This window comes from Crinia signifera, chromosome 11, assembly GCF_055691185.1.
Source record: "Crinia signifera chromosome 11, ASM5569118v1, whole genome shotgun sequence".
Lineage (NCBI taxonomy): Eukaryota > Metazoa > Chordata > Amphibia > Anura > Myobatrachidae > Crinia > Crinia signifera.
The window spans coordinates 52,766,269-52,780,497 of record NC_139227.1 but is presented as its reverse complement, the minus strand read 5'-3'; the positions used below and the strand labels follow the sequence as shown (position 1 = coordinate 52,780,497).

The 14,229-nt window shown below is 47.9% G+C and overlaps 1 protein-coding gene across 2 annotated transcripts in view; it reads right to left on the bottom strand.

Annotated features, from left to right (window-relative positions):
- Positions 1 to 13,147, bottom strand: part of LOC146045200 (mixed lineage kinase domain-like protein) — a 104,628-nt gene extending 91,481 nt beyond the window's left edge. For both annotated transcript variants that reach the window (XM_083163911.1, XM_083163912.1), the window contains exons 1-2: positions 13,069 to 13,147; positions 10,687 to 10,767 (exon numbers count right to left, since the gene is read on the bottom strand). The gene's annotated coding sequence lies outside the window, so the exon portion shown is untranslated. The remainder of the gene's footprint in view (positions 1 to 10,686; positions 10,768 to 13,068) is intronic.
- Between the last annotated feature and the right edge of the window lie 1,082 nt (positions 13,148 to 14,229).

Sequence of the window (14,229 nt, the reverse complement as noted above, 5' to 3'; positions counted from 1 at the left end):
TCATGACATGCTCGTGCAGGCCAAAAGCCTCGTCTGCCACAAACACAAAGTTAAGCCCCTGTTTAGTTTCCTGGACAGATGGCAAGTGAAGGGTGTTCGCTATGAGCCTTTCGTAGAACTTTGTGTCCTTGAAAGTGCCACCATCCGATGCACGGCCATTCCTTCCTACATCCAGGAAGATAAACTCATAGTTCGCATTCACCACAGCCATTAGTACAATGCTAAAATAGCCCTTGTAATTAAAGTAGTAGGAACCACTATTGATAGGCTGGGCTATGCGGACATGTTTGCCATCAAAGGCTCCACCGCAATTTGGAAAGTTCCATCGCTGTTCAAACTCCTCTGCGATGACTTTCCATTCATTCACGCTGGTAGGGAACTGAAATTAGAAGTAAATCGAATTGATTAGTAAACATGTTCAATTTTTTTACAGCTTGGTGACTACCCACCTGCAACCCCAGACCTGTCTGTCCTATCTGATAATGCATGCACATCGAGCGAAGCTCCTACTCCGGCACGCACTCCGCCACCCACCCTGGAACCCACTCCACCACTCCCCCGTGCCAAAAAAAATGCGTGGCAAAAGAAAAAAAGGAGAAGCAGCAGCACATGGAGAATTTATGATGCGGGCACAGCAAGTCCTGCAAAGAAACCCGGACAAACATGACAACTACTTCACTTATGTGGCAGAGTGTGTTCGCAACATGGCTCCGGACCAGCAACTTACTTTTGAAAAGTTATGCATGGAGTTGGTGTATAATCGCAGTTTAGGGTATCTCAACAGTGGCACTAACATAGTTGGCATGGGTAGTGCACCAGACACACCACTGTCATTAGAATCACCAGTGCCTACTCCGCCTGCCACCGTACCACCTACCACCGTACCAGGCCAGTCGAGCACACTTCCAACACATACCCAGTCAACACCTACACAGCCTTCTCAACCCCCCCAGTACCGTCAATTCTACAGTTCTTTACTGATAGAAGATCCAGAGTCTCCTGTTTTTGAGGATCTGTCCTAAAAAATAGGCTATTTTATCATTTACCATCGACATGGTTTCAGCTGCAGGTATGTGATGGCCACTGCTCACATGGCGTATGGCGCACATCAATGGGGCCGGGACCATTGCATCTGCGCCATGCGCCATGTGGGCCGCAGCCTTTACATATCTGCAGCAGACATCCTCTGCCACACAAGGGCCACAGTGTCTTTTTTTTTTTATATGCTGCTACCTGTACCTGCATTACCAGAGGGAGAACAGGATTCTCCTCAATCTGGAGAGCAAACTCTATTTATTGCCCTTTTGTCTTTGCCAATAGTATGGGGTACTGTGCGGCAGACATGGTTTCAGCTGCAGGTATGTGATGGCCACTGCTCACATGGCGTATGGTGCACATCAATGGGGACGGGGCCATTGCATCTGTGCCATGCGCCATGTGGGCCGCAGCCTTTACATATCTGCAGCAGACATCCTCTGCCACACAGTACCTTATCCCTACTGTTGTAAGGGCCTGTTTCAGAAGTTACCAGAGTGTCTTTTTTTTCCTTTTTATATGCTGCTACCTGTACCTGCATTACCAGAGGGAGAACAGGATTCTCCTCAATCTGGAGAGCAAACTCCATTTATTGCCCTTTTGTCTTTGCCAATAGTATGGGGTACTGTGCGGCAGACATGGTTTCAGCTGCAGGTATGTGATGGCCACTGCTCACATGGTGTATGGTGCACATCAATGGGGACGGGGCCATTGCATCTGCGCCATGCGCCATGTGGGCCGCAGCCTTTACATATCTGCAGCAGACATCCTCTGCCACACAGTACCTTATCCCTACTGTTGTAAGGGCCTGTTTCAGAAGTTACCAGAGTGTCTTTTTTTTTTTTTTATATGCTGCTACCTGTACCTGCATTACCAGAGGGAGAACAGGATTATCCTCAATCTGGAGAGCAAACTCCATTTATTGCCCTTTTGTCTTTGCCAATAGTATGGGGTACTGTGCGGCAGACATGGGGCAGTATTCAATGAAAAAGTTCTACGTGCATGGAGAACGTTTTATTTAGCTCTCCATGCACTCTCCGTGTTCCGGAGGGCTCGCTGCCACTCCTGCTCCCTCTATTCAATGTGGTTAAGACTCGCCGACACTCGCGGCGAGTCTTAACGCCTGCAGGGAGCAGGGAGCTTTCAGGGAGCCGGAAGCAGCCAGAGGACTGTGGAGGGGAGGGGGGCTCTCCAGGACCCAGGCTGCACCCCCCTATAGCCAGCGGGGGACCCAGTATTCACTGCACCGTTCGTGCATAGTTACGTTCGGCTGCAGTGAATATATGAATATCTAATGAGCGGCTCGAGCCCCCTGCTGGCTGCACTGTGTAAAAAAAAAAAAAAAATGTAAAAAAATATTTTTTTTAAAATTAAATATATATTCATGTGCTATAAGCACATGAATAAAAATAACATGCCCCTTCACAGGAAAAAAAACCTGATTTTTTTACACCAAAATTTAAAAAAAAAACCTTTACATTCAAAAGTTCACATTCCAGCTCTCCATCAAAAGATGGAGAATTGCTACACGGAGAGAGACGGAGAAAATCACTTAAAAAGACGGAGAATACTTCACATTGAATAGGGTTGCTCGCTTTTGGAGAGCAAAATGCTCCATCCAAGGCGAACAAAGCACAAATTCTCCACAAAACACGGAGAACTTTTCTCATTGAATACTGCCCATGGTCTCAGCTGCAGGTATGTTATGGCCACTGCTCACATGTCGTATGGCGCACATCAATGGGGCCGGGACCATTGCATCTGCGCCATGCGCCATGTGGGCCGCAGCCTTTACATATCTGCGGCAGACATCCTCTGCCACACAGTAGCCCGTACTTATTGGGAAAGTTTAAACTGGGTCATACATACTTAAATGTTTATATATAGTGTGTGTTTTTGTACAATATCTTTTATATATGGTATTATAATATATTTGTGTTGACACAATAAATCTATTTACTATTTTACATGTTTTACATATGAAAGGCCTAAAAAACCTGTTTCTGTCCTAGGCCTAAATTATAAATAAAAATATTTTGTTTGCAGAATAAAGTGTACGGTGTATTTTTCATCCTTACCTTGCAATACTGGTACTGCAGCACCTTCACAATGGCTTTGCAGGTCTCCGGGATGATGAGGCCCAAAGCTTGCGGGGAGATGAGGGATCCAAACTTCAGGTCAGCAAGAGACCGTCCTGTCACCAGAAACCTCAGGGTCACCACCAGCCATTCCTCAGCAGGGATAGCCATGCGATACTTGGTATCCTGCTTCTCGATGTGGGGAGTCACCAGACGCAGCAATTCCTGGAATGTGGCATCATCCATCCTCAAGAAGTTCCGAAAATCGTCTGGGTTATTTTCCCTGATGTCCCTGAGCAGTGGCATGTGCGAACGAGTCTGAGGCTGCAGTAGCCACTGCTTTGTCCAGCATGATCTTTCTCTCCTGCGCTGGGCTCTCTGACGCCTGAGCTTCAGCACTGCATAATAGAGCAGGTACTGTTGCTGGTGACTACCCATCACTGCATTCTCCATAGTGCAGGGTTAAAAGACACTTTGTAACGGCAGGCAAAACAAAGTAATGTGTAAATAGCTATGTCCAGCGTTCAGCAGGTATAAACCAAGCCTCACTAGTAACAAAGCAGAAATACACTGGTTTAAAATGGCTGCTGCTATTCCTATCCCCCACTGCTAGTCCAGCCCCTTCATTCAAATTTCAAAGGCCAATCTGACGACGGTCGCATGTGTTCTTGCAAAAAAACAAAAACCAGCGATCCGACCGTCTTAACGACCATCACGGGCGCATCGGGATCGGATCTAGATCGTTCCGCAAAAAAAAACACAATTTTTGCTAATCGTTTGCTGGGGACTGCCTGGGAGCTCCCAGGAAGTCCAAGGGAAATCGTTCCATGGTCGTCTATCGGTCGTGGACGACGGTGGTCGTCCTGGTGTGTACCCTACATTAGTCATAAGAGGCGGCAACAGAGCTGAGTAAATGCTGAGACTTGCATGACAAAACGAGTGGGGAGTGGTGAGTGCTGCCCAGCCCCCTCAGTATATCCTATAGCTACACAGAGAAGTCCAGTCTGAGGGAGACTGACAGATAGTAAAAACGTCTCTCAGCAGCAGCATTACGGAGAGGGACAGAGTGCCAGTGTAATAAGGATTAAGTGCACATTAAACATTGCTCAGATCTTCAGCAGAGGTTAAGACCAGTAACCCAGCACATAAAGAGACACTAGCTTAGGGTTGCCGACCTTCTTATTCTCCTCTCCAGGAGAAGCCCGGAGAGTTTCAGTAGCCGCTCAGGGGGCGGGGCTTAAGCGTGACATCACTAAGCCCTGCCCCCATGCTGTTAAACCAGCGAATTCAGGGATCTCCGTGGAGGGGGCGGGGCTAAAATGATTGTGTCATTTTAGCTCCGTCCCCCTCCTCTGAGACCCGAGGATTGCGGCATTTTAATGCCGCGATCCGGGGGACAGCGGGGGTCCCCCCTGAATCCGGGAGGGTTGCCCACCCTTCCGGGGGGCCGGGAGGGGGACCCGATTTTCGGGAGACTCCCGGAAATTCCGGGAGGGTCGGCAACCCTGCACTAGCTATTTAGTGCAAGCAGTAAAGTAATTATAATCCAGTCCAACAGTGGAAAGCTACAGGGAAGTTACATCTGCTGCAGCAGAGAGAAAAGGAAAGACATCAGCTACACTGCAGTGACAGGGATCCTTACTTAACCAATGACATACCTAGTTTCCAAGAGAAGACTATAATAATTTCAACTACAGGACATTCAGAAGCTTTATATACAAGGCAGCTTAATAAGGAGCTATACAAGTTAATCTAAAGCTATACTCAAGAATGTACTGTATCTTAGGAGTTAAAACCTACATCTAATAGTAAATATTTAACAGACGCCTAAAGTATTTATTTTTATTTCTTCTATTTCTGTGGATTACAAATACTTTCTAAAGGAAAGTTACCTCTGCCATTATTGAACCACTCACCTTACAGGACTCAGGTGAGGACGTTAGTGACTGATGCCCCTTTCCCACTGCAGTCTTAAAACGGTATATTGCCGATTTTTGAGGGCAAAATACCGTTTAAGGCTGCAGTGGGAAAGCGCCGGAGTTGAAATACCGTTTAAAGTTAAACGGTATTTCAACCCGTTTTCAAAGCAGAGTCCTACACGGCTAAATAATGTTTAAGAGGCAATGGGAATGCCTCTTAAACGTTATTTAGCCTCCAGGCAGTCCCAGTGCCTGATGAAACCTAGTAGTTCGCACTTTGTGCATGTGTAATGTGTGCACGTGCATACTAATGAGCCGCTAATTACATATGCGCACATGTAATGAGCGGCTCATTAGTATGCACGTGCACTCATTACACATGCGCAAAGTGAGAACTACTAGGTCTCATCAGGCACTGGGACTGCCTGTATCCTGCATGGACCCTGCAATGACCCCCGCTGCCTCCCCACTGCCCACAGGTAAGTACAAGGCAGGGCCGGCCTTAGGCATAGGCCAACTAGGCAATTGCCTAGGGCATTTGGAATGCCTAGGGGCATCAGCAGCTTCTGCTGATTAAATTGATATGCAGCATGCCTATATTCTGTGTGTGAGTGAGGCTGTACCTGCATATGAAATAGTGTATTCATGAAAATAACTGTAACATAGCATTCCGTATGCAGGTACAGCTACAGTCGCTCACAGAATATAGGCATGCCACATATCATTTTAATCATTAGAAGCTCCTTGTGTGTGCTGGTCATAACGATGTAAATAAGACGAATTTTCAGCAAAAAATGCACCCAACGTTAGCAGAACTGGCCAGGAGCTGCATGGCCTATTGAGTCAAGATGTATGAGGAAACATCTGTATCCAAGCAGAGGCAGAGGACACAGTGTTGGCGGCTGTGCGAGTGCTGTCTGCGGGTGGGTTGGTTGTGCAGTAGTGTTCGGCATATGTGTAAGGGGCATTATGTGCATTAATAATGTGCAACATATGTGTAACAGGCGTTATGTGTGTCATGTGTATAAGGGCATTAATAATGTGCAACATATGTGTAAGGGACATTATGTGTGTCATTATGTGTATGAAGGGCATTAATAAAGGTTGGCATATTGTGTAGGGGCATTATGGTTATAAGGACATTAATAATGTGTGTCATGTGTAAGGCGCATTACTGTGTGGTATTATCAGGGGTGCCGAGAGAAAGGGGTAGGGGGTACAAATTACCCAGGCCAAAGTCTGATGGAAGGGCCCAGTGGGGGCCCCGGAGTCCCTCCCCTTAAGTGACAGCAGCAGCTGCAGCTCTTCTCCTCTGCCCAGCACACACTGCTTTGTGCTGAGTTGCAGTGTGACAATGGAGGTGCTAAAAATACAATATTTTCTCAGGATTTTTTTCTTAGGGTATAATGTGAATAATGTGAGGAGTAATGTATAGAAAGGTAAAGTGGTGCTACTGTGTGATGTAACGTGAATAAGGGACACCATCGCATGATATAATGTGAATAAAGTTGCACTACTGTGTGGCATAATTTGAATTGGGGGTACTATTGTGTGGCCATGCCCCTTCCCAGCAAGAACACACCCCTGTTTGGGCTGCGCACCGATTGTGTGCACTGTTTCTATTTAAAATAATGCAGGTAGGAGCACCAAAATGATGACTGCTATGATGAGGGTTAATGGTGCTGGGAAAGGGGAGCAGGGTCAGAGGCGGAACTAGTGGCGGTGCTAGGGGGCAACAGACAAAATCTTGCCTAGGGCATCATTTAGGCTAAGGCCGGCTCTGGTACAAGGGGAGGGGAGGTGGGGGCACAGGGCAGGTACGGGGGGTTAGGCACTATTTACACTGGGGGGGGGGGGGGGGGGGATTAGGCACTCTTTACACTGGGGGAAGGGGGGGGGGGTTAGGCACTCTACATTATACACGGTTCACTGCAATGGGAATGGTACTTAAATGGTATTTAAAACGGTAATCTGCTGCAGTGGGAATGCTAATACCGTTTTAAATACCATTTAAGATTACCAGTACTTTAAACTGGTCTGCAGTGGGAAAGCAGCATCAGTGGTAACAGGATTTGGTCAGTGAGTAAACTCTGCAGAAGATACAAAGTGCTTAATTGTATCCTACAAAGACTAGTGTACACTTGGGGGATTTATACATGTTTGCGTAAAAATACTAAAGTGATTTTTATTTTTAAACCTATGCATGTTATGTTGATGTGATACATTGTAATTGTATTGAACTGTTTGAATTGTATTAGCTCCATATATATATTTCATTAGTACCTCAAATAACTTGTTTATTTTGTAGCAAGCAGGTGGGATTATTTATGTCATAACCTCTCCAGTCTTAGGGCCTTATTTTGGTTCATTCTTTCTGACAAAATCCTTCTTAGATGGGCAAAACCATGTGCACTGCAGGTGGGGCAGATGTAACATGTGCAGAGAGAATTAGATTTGGGTGAGTAATTTTGTTTCTGTGCAGGGAAAATACTGACTGCTTTATTTTTACACTGCAATATAGATCTCACTTTGAAGTAAAACCCCACCCAAATCTAATTCTCTCTGCACAAGTAACACCTGCCCCACCTGCAGTGCACATGGTTTTGCCCATCTAAGAAGGATTTTGTCAGAAAGAATGAACCAAAATAAGGCCCTTAGAGAGAGAGTGGGAGTATCGAATTGAGGACAGATTCTTGCTGTTCCAGAACAATAAAATCTTCCAATTATTTTGTGATTACTTGAATTATATCTATTGCATACTATATTGCACTTGAAATTAAATAATAAATTGTTGAATACTGACAAGAGTTGTGTACGAGCCTAAGAAGGGAAACCTGCAAAGAAAGGAAAATCATATACTTACCCGTGATAGATTTCACAAATGTCTCCCACCTGTACCTTGTTAAAACCCTTGATATATTTGAAAGTTTCTATCATGTCCCCCCTATCCCTTCTCTGCTCTAAAGTATACATATTAAGATCTTTTAGTCTTTCCTGGTACGTTTTGTGATGTAGGCCATGCACCATTTTAGTTGCCCTTCTTTGTACAGTCTCTAACATACTTGCCTACTTTTGAAAAGTAGTTTCAGGGAGATTATAGATTGCGCCGAAAAGGCATCGCGCTACCTAAGGGGTGTGTCTATCCCCACATATGGGCGTGTCTACCGTCACTCAGCGGTGTGTCCTGCAGTGGCAGGTAAAAACTAAACTACAAAGCACAGTACTGGCTACACACTGATCTCTCAGCTACATTAAGCAGAAGGGCTACTCCCTGACATCACAGCTACATTACACAGCATGACATCACATAACAGGGCTACACATTGACATAACACAGGAGGGCTACATACAGTATTGACATTACACAGTATATCTGACATATTATACATTTGACATACTTGAATCTGGCGCTGGTGGGAACTACAACTTTAAAGTATATATATTTTAAAGTTCTTAATTTTCTTTTTTAAATAGGGCACCTTGGGGGGTTTGAGGCCACCACTGCCAACAAACAGCCTCTCCATGACATTCAGGGCCAGATGTACTAACCTTCAAAAAAGTGATAAAATGAAAGTGATAAAGTACCAGCCAATCAGCTCCTAACTGCTCTGCTACAGGCTTACATGCTTATAGTTGAAAAATGACAGTGAGCTGATTGGCTGGTACTTTAGCTCATTGTGTTTTTATAATTTTTTGAAGCTTAATACAGCTGTCCCGCAGTGTGCTAGCACATCTGCCAGTGACTGGGTTTCCTCTGCAGGTCCCACCCTTTGCGAATGAGAGAGAGGGACAAAGAGAGAGCAGTGAAAGAGAGAAAGTTTATGTGTGTGAGAGAATGTCAGGGGGGGGGGGGGGAGAGGTAAATTGAGGAAATGGCAGGAGGAGAATGAGAGTGTGTCAGGGTGTGTGAGATATAGCGAAAGAAAATTGATGTAAGGAAAAGTGAGAGAATGACAGAAAGAGGGAGAAAGTGTCAAGGATAGGGATAGGGTGAGAGAGAGAGTGCCCAGGATAGAGAGAGTTGCGGGAGATGAGAGATAGATGGGGTGAAAGAGGGAGAGTGCGTCACAGACAGGGTCTGAGAGAGAGAGGGTAGTGAGAAATGGGGAAATAAAGGGTGTCAGAGAGCGAGGGCATGAGAAAAAGAGGGTGACAGATGATGTCATGGATAGAGAGAGGGGCTGATAGAGAGGAAAGAGAGAAATGGGGAGATAGAGGGTGTCAGAGACAGGGCATGAGAAAAAGGGGGTGACAGATGATTTTATGTATAGAGAGAGGGGCTGTGAGAGGAAAGAAAGGGGGTGGGATAATGTCAGGGATTGAGAGAGGAGTGAGAGGTGTCACAGATAGAGAGTGGGTGAGAGAGAAGGGGGTGAGAAAAAGAGGGTGTCATGGATAGAGAAATGGGGGAATTGAGAGAGAGAAAGGGACTAGAGAGAGGGTCTCAGGGATAGAGAGAGGGGGGTGAGAGTGAGAAGGGATATGGAGATAGAGAGGGGATGAAAAAGGGATGAGAGTAGGAGGCGAGAGAGAAAAGACAGAAAGGACTGAGAGAGGGTGTCAGGGATAGAGAGAGGGAAGATAAAAAAAGATGCCAGGGATAGAGAGAGAGAGAGAGGAAAGAGAAAGGGGGTGAGAGAGATGGTGTTGGGGATAGAGAGAGGCAGTAAGAAAGAGATGGTGTCCGGGATAGAGAGGGGGAAGAGAGAAAGGGTACAATATATAGAGAGAGGGTGTCATCAATAGAGAGAAGCACTGAGAGAAGGGGAGAGAGAAGGGGGTGAGAAAGACAAAAGGGGGGAAATTTACTAAAGGAAATGTGTAAAAAATAGGTGTAAAAATAGGTGTATTTGTATCCAGAAATACACTTATTTTTGACATTTACTATCCCGAAAATACGGCAATTCGTATTGATAGCACATCAATACGAATTGCCGTATTTTCGGGATAGTAAATGTAAAAAATAAGTGTATTTCTGGATACAAATACACATATTTTTACACCTATTTTTTACACATTTCCTTTAGTAAATTTCCCCCACGGTGTCAGTGATAGTGGGAAGATAGAGAAGGGGTGAGAGAGAGGGTGTAAGGGAGAGAGGGGGAGATTCTCTAAGAATCTCCGCCCCCCTTCGCCGCGCATCGCATATTTAATTATCGCATATGCTGTAACATATGCGATAATTAAGGCAAAGGACAGCTCTTGCGTTAAGAGCTGTCCTTTGCGGTGAGAGTCGCTGGATCCCAGCAGGTCCCGGCGGCTCCCCCCTCCCTCACACACCCGGCGCTGCTGCTGCTGCGCCGGGCTCTCCTCCTCCCTGCACCCGGAAGAGGATCAGTGCAGGGAGGAGGTCACAGGTCCGGGCAGCACTGCGCTGTGCTGCCCGGACACAGGTGAGTGGGGAGGGGGCGATGCGGGGCGGCGGGGGGTCGGCGCGGGGCGGCGGAGGGTTGCGATAGAAGCCCATTGGCTTCTATGGGGCATCGCCAGATTTTTCTGGCGATGCCCCCCGCCGTGATAACCCGGCGGGGGATGCTTACAGCATCCCAAAATGCGGTAAAAACCCCGATAACGGGGTTTTTACCGCATTTTTAGCTTAGAGAATCCCGCCCAGAGAGAGGTATCAGAAAGCAGCTGCAGAAGAGAGCACTAACCAGGTAGCATGGAGGTGACTGTGGGGGACCGGCCGATGTCAGATGTCAGCAGCCAGGTCTCGCTCATGCTGGATTCATGCCCTGGGAGAGGAGACAGCAATGAACAATGTACATCTACAATACTCCAACCACAGGCTCTAACCTCAGTGCCTTTGGAAAAGGGGGATGTGAGGAGAGTGAGCAGGAGAGGGGTACATGGGTAGGGAGGTGGTCAGGGGTGCCATGGATGGGGGATGTGAGGAGAAAGTGAGCAGGAGAGGGGTATAAGTGTGGAGTTGGGAGGTGGTCAGGTGTACCATGGATGGGGGGATGTGAGGAGAAAGTGAGCAGGAGAGGGGTACATGTGTGTGGTGGGGAGGTGGTCAGGTGTGCCTTGGATGGGGGGATGTGAGGAGAAAGTGAGCAGGAGAGGGGCACATGTGTGGGGTTGGGAGGTGGTCAGGGGTGCCATGGATGGGGGGATGTGAGGAGCAAGTGAGCAGGAGAGGGGTATAAGTGTGGGGGTGGGGTTGGGAGGTGGTCAGGGGTGCCATGGATGGGGGGATGTGAGGAGAAAGTGAGCAGGAGAGGGGAATATGTGTGGGGTGGGGAGGTGGTCAGGGATGCCATGGATGGGGGGATGTGAGGAGAGTGAGCATAAGAGGGATACTTGTGAGGGAGGGGGGGTCAGGGATGCCGTGGATGGGGGAGGGGGATGTGAGCAAGAGAGGGCTGTCTGTAAGCATGGTGATCAACACACTACTTGGGGCGGGGTGACACACTGCTTGGGGTGGGGTGACACACTGCTTGGGGCGAGGCCACATGCTGTGTTCTTCCCACAGGACTACCAGCCATCCTTTCAAGCCTCATCCCTGTTTGTTCTAAACTTGAGCGTGAGCAATCACATTGTAAGAGGGGGCATCTTTGGGGAATACTGGTGCTGTGCTTCAAATTGCAAGGCAGCGGGGGGACTTTGGCTAAAAGCAGGAGGGAAGGCAAGTCTGCCCCACATATTACACATACTTGCCTACTTTTGAAAACTAGTTTCAGGGAGATTTTAGCCATCTCATCGCGATGTTTCACTACCATCGATTTTTTTTCCCGATGGTAGTATTTTTACCATTCGATGGTGGCATTACGATGTTTGTTGCCATCAAATGGTAAACATTTAATGTTGTTCCCTCCTTTCCTGCAGCCTAACCCTACCCCCCACCTGCAGCCGACCCTAACACTCCCGCTAGTGCCAAAACCTAACCCCCCACATCCATCATACATACATATATGTATATAAACCCCCACACACAATCTATTATACACACACACATATATGCCCCACAAACATCCATTATATACATTATACATACTGTACATATATTACTATAAGCCCCCACACATCCATTATACATACATATATTACTATTACCCCCTCCCACTTCCATTATACACACATATATGACTATCATCCCCCCACATCTAATATGTATACCTTCCTATCACTAACCCACCATATAAACTCTTTATACACCTATTGCCCCCCCAACCTCTTATACTGTATATTGTAACATACATTGTGGTGCTGCCTGAGGCTGGGAGGAATAGAGGATCCGGTCTCAGGGGCTGGTAGGATTATGAGCTCTGTCATTGGCCGCCATGTGGGAGTAGCCAGCCAGGCTGATGAAGGAGACAGGGATCTCCTCCTCTTCCCTGGGACGCGCAGTCACGGAGCCGCAGCCTGCCTGGCGTGTGCAGTCCCCAGCTGATTGTGGCTGCCTGCTCTAGGCTGAAGGGGCAGCTGTCACCCTGCACTGTCAGCCGGGCCGGACAGCTGCAGCAGTAGCGGCAGCAGGAGGCGACGGTGGCAGCGGCAGATAGGCCTCTTGCTGCCTGTCAGAGAAGCCGCTACCCATAAATACACTAGTGCAGTGCCGGCTTCTAAGTAAAGTGAGGTTGCGCATCCCAACTTTAAACATCTGTTTTGTTACCTCCTCGCGCATGCGCAGTGTAGTTTTCGCGCTGGTACCTGCAAAAACCGGGAGCTTGATCAAGGTTTGCGGGGGACCGGGAGGCTCTGGTAAAAATCGGGAGCCTCCCGCTAAATGCGGGAGGGTAGGCAACTCTGATATTACACCATAGTACATTATAATACACAGCACACAACAGTAAATTATACAACCCCCCATATTGCATTGAGTACATTCACACACACACACACACACACACACACACACACACACACACACACACAACATAGTAGTTATACACAGCCCCCCCATATTACACTCAATACACACAGCACAATAGTATATTATACACAGACCCCCCCATTATTACAACCAGTAAGTACACACACACATGCACATTATACACAGATCCCATTCCCTCAGTACCCACAGCAGCACTCACCTGGCTGTGTTCTTCATTTTAGGCCAGGACTTGCAGGAAGTCAGCACACTGCACAGCACAGGCAGAGGAGCTGTGAGAGCAGCAGGGCTGAATCTGACACACGGAGCCTCAGTGTGGTGGGCGGGGCCAGCCTCAGTGAAGCCCCAGCAGCTGGCTCTCCCTTCTCAGCTTCTCCCAATGCACAAAGTGCCGGTCTGCGCACACAGGGGTAGATTTATTAATGGTCGGTGTGGGGCATATGCGCAGCGCTATCCCAGTGCTCTAAAGCAGGGGATAGCGCTTCCCCTCATCTATTAAACCCGCTGTAACGCCGGCAGTGGGGGGCTGTGACATAGCGCATGTACTATTTTAAGTACAGTGCTCACCATTGAAACCTAATTTATGAACGGTCAGCATCGCTGACCGTTCCGCCGCCTGCAGCTATCGACTTCGCCAGCTGCAGTCGGCGATGTCCTATGCCTACAGCAGGGACAGCACTGTCCCTGCTGCTGGCTCTGAGCTGCGCTGGGATCTCGCGTGAGTAGCGAGATCCCGCGCATGCGCAGTCCAGCCGGCCGGGGAGAAGCAGACAGCGCGTCAGTTAACACTCAGCTGGAGGGGACATCGCCGGAGGGGGGAGTTAGCGCTCCCCGCTTCGGCGGCAAGATCTTAGTAGATCTTGTCGGTGTCCCCTCCTGCTTCGCCTCGCTACTGAGGCGAAGCAGGGAGTGTTATAGCGGCGCTCTTATAATAAATCTACCCCACAGCAGCTCGGCCACCGCAGGGTTGTGCACAGACCACTGTACTGTGACTTCCCATACAGGCCCCGTCCCCCGCCAATTCAGTATGCGCGCATGCGCAGTCCAAATTTTAATGGAGGATTATAAAAAACCGGGAGGAAGGAGGGGGATTGCGGGGCAGCGGGAGGCAGATGCAAAAGTCGGGAGCCTCCCGCAAGATGCGGGAGGGTAGGCAAGTATGGTCTCTAATGTATTTATATCCTTCCAGAACTGAACACAATAAACCTCTGAGCGTCTGATGCTCCCGCCATTCCTTTTACCTTAAACAGACTAAGCAACCCCACCCTTAAAGCCTCCCCCCTCCCTTTTCCCCTTTACCTCGAATAACCAAACTGAGTCATTTATTTTGGCGAATTGAGGTCACATTTATTTTATCAGATAA